The following is a 2,910-nucleotide window of genomic DNA, read 5'->3' as shown; positions in this document are numbered from 1 at the left end:
AAAGTTTCACATTGCTAAAATTGTTCAAAGTATATTGAGTTGAAGGATATGTACATAAAAATTAAGTTGTCTTTTCTATATCATGTTACAAAAGATATCTAAAACTGTATTTAAAACAGGATTTCTTCGGTGATTTATTCAATTCTCTTTCTTCCTCCCTTTTATGAAAAATGCTGCATCAGCAATTAGTGTTTATTGCAAGAATTTCTTGTAATTGATCTTTCTGTCTCTAAAATGTAATAATAGAGGATATAAATGTCTACATTAGCCAAGTGTGAGTGTTGTGTCACTTAAAATGCTTCATCTCTAGTTTGTTATGTTTACTTTCTGCTTCAAAAGCAAAGCCTGAGTTATTATGGTATGATTTGATTAATTTTAAATAGTGGTCAGATGACAAAGACAATCCCTCAACTAGAATCATCTTTTTCATTTTGTCAATACATACTTACAGAAAGATGGGAATTATCTAATGAATATAGTGGGAGTCAGAGGCTCTTATTAGGTAATTCCTCGAAGCAATCAAGCTCAGATCCTGGAATTCTAAGGTTGAAAACTCTGATAATTTCCCATCATGTCATTGTAGCTCATACTAACTTAAGAATAAGTTCCTACAGATACTAAGTATTTTGATTGTTGTAGATTTTTCATAAGAAATATATGTTCTATTCATCGTTATTTCTTTAAAATATATAGTGTATTTTTTGTCATTTCATTCATTAAAACAGAGCATTAACGTCAGTAGAACTCATTGAAGTTCTAGTGATGCATTACCGAAATAGAACAACAAATAACCGTGTTATAATCATATTGTGAAAGTTGTTATTGTTTCATATTTTATATCATATTATAAAAAAGCACTTCATTATTTAAAGAACATTACAGTTTTTCTCGTAACAGCACTTGAGCTCAAAGAATCAAGTAACTCTTGAATGGCTCACTTTCATTTTGGGAAAAATAATACATCTTACAGGAATGATTTGATTCCACTTGTACAAACTTCTGAGAAGGATAAACAATTCGAATAGGTGTCAGCACAAATTCCGAAAATTTGCTATACTTAAGTAAAGAACTTTGCTGTTGAACCTATAAAACTCCCCACAAGAAAATTATATATATTGGCATCGCATAGAACTGCTGATTGTAACAATCTAGCAGATTTGTGTCTGTTCCCTTAATGCTCATCAAAAAAGCGGTTTCCATCAAATGTTATATAAGTAGATATCCTTGGACAGAAGTGCTATGAATCTGGGGATTTCGACACAAACCTGGACACAGAATATAATATATCATCATACAAAACACATTATACTTTCCAGTAAATGAAGAATCCTCACTCACTGCAGTTTTCCATAAACTACTGAATGATTCTTACCTCTCACTAACTGCTCCTTACCATCAGTTATGAGTTTGGTATTAAAATTTAAAGAAAATTCATAGGGGATTGCTTTTTTTCATTGGTCAGCTCAGAAGAAAGGATTTGTTTCATGGTTAGCCATATTTTTCTGGAAAAAGTATTCAAATCACAAAGATTAAATGCATAGGAGACGGTCAATTATATTGTTGCATGAAATGAAGTGGAATATAAATTTCTATCAATTCTTGGTTCAATTTGAAAGGGAATTTCTGATAGATTCATATTTTTTGGGTGTTTGCTGTGACGTATTGTGCCGATAGTAGGCTTGTTTTAAATCTCGAGAAAATTCTTCGAATTCCTATTGTGGTCTCTCCGAATACCAGACACCTAATACCAGACCTCTGATATATTTTGATGTAAAAATAACATTCTTATGTATTTCCTTTCATTTCTAGTATTTTTTGCATTGATATGTGAGCAACATTCCAGTGACATTATTTGTTAATCCCAATTGTTATTTGATCTCAGTCGCTTTAGAGTGAGCTATACAATAATACGTCGATGCGAGGGCCAATCATCTTATACAACTATATTGAAATGCCATTACATTATGACCATTCTGTTAATAATATATACGATAATCTTTAGTTCACAAAACTGCCAGAATCCGATAAGCATTTACTCCACAAGGTGCTGATAGGTAGTTTGAGGTGTATGGTACCAAGTTCTCGCCAACTTGTCCTGCAATTCTCTCACATTGCGAGAGGGTAGTGTGGCAGCACGAATTTGGTTTTGCAGGTGGGACCACAAATGCTCTATGAGATTAATGTCAGGGAAATTTGGAGACCAAGACATGACTTGAAAGTCACTGGAATGTTAATCAAATCATTCCCTGACTATTCGACCGTTATGACATGGTGCATTATGTAGTTGGTAAACACCATCCCTCGCCGGAAATACTATTGTCATAAATGGTGGAACCTGATCTGCAGTGATGTTCACGTAGCACACATATATCAGAGATTATTCTATAGAGATCGTGGATCCTAATGTGCTCCATTAAAACATTGACCACACCATAATACCAGTGCCACCGGCTTGTCTCCGTCAAACTGTACATCCAGGAGCCAAGGTTTCCTTTGGAAATCGACATATTCGCACATGTGATCGATCAGTAAACGTGATCCGTCGGACCATGCAACCTTCTTCCATTCTTCTAATGACCAATTACGATGTTTCTTGACCCATTGGAGACGCCCATTGGGTGATCCCATTGTTATAGATGTAGGGTGGTCATAATGTAATGGCTCTTCGGTGTATATTCATACATTGCGTAGATAGTTTGAATTGTAGAATTAACGACAAATGAGAGTTAATGACTAATGATTATCAATGGAGACTTGTAGCCTCATTACAAGCGAAGTATTGTAGAAGTTAATGATTATATTTTATAAACGTAAAAAGTGTCGAAAGAACCTATAGAGAAAGTGCGGTTTTGGATTTAGAAAATAGTTATCAGAGTGAATAAAGACATTAAAGAGAGGGAAATGTAAGGT

The sequence above is a fragment of the Argiope bruennichi genome, chromosome 4 (assembly GCF_947563725.1).
Source record: "Argiope bruennichi chromosome 4, qqArgBrue1.1, whole genome shotgun sequence".
NCBI lineage: Eukaryota > Metazoa > Arthropoda > Arachnida > Araneae > Araneidae > Argiope > Argiope bruennichi.
This window is presented reverse-complemented; position numbering follows the sequence as displayed.